The sequence below is a fragment of the Bison bison genome, unplaced genomic scaffold, assembly GCF_000754665.1.
Source record: "Bison bison bison isolate TAMUID 2011002044 unplaced genomic scaffold, Bison_UMD1.0 scf7180017864105, whole genome shotgun sequence".
Lineage (NCBI taxonomy): Eukaryota > Metazoa > Chordata > Mammalia > Artiodactyla > Bovidae > Bison > Bison bison.
The window spans coordinates 5119053-5119373 of NW_011494677.1; positions in this window are offsets into that span (position 1 = coordinate 5119053).

Below are 321 nucleotides of genomic sequence, written 5' to 3' on the forward strand. Positions count from 1 at the left end.
GGTGATGCTGATGATGAAGATGTCGATCCTGATGGTAATGACAGTAATGGTGGTGGCGATGGTCGTGATGGTGATCGTGCTGATGGAGGTGGCCGTGATTGCTGTAGTGTTCTCTTTCTACACTCCTTCTGATCAGCCATTGGGGAAAAAACTCTTCCTAAACAACCCCTCAACACCCTAAGATCCAGCCTCCCCTCGCCAGTCCTCATCCTAAGACCCCTGGTTCCCCTTATGCTTTGTGAGTGTGGAGCTCTCCTGGCCCTGGGGGGACAGGGGGATTGGGGAAAACAGGGCCCCTGTTGAGACTGTGGGGGAGGGGTT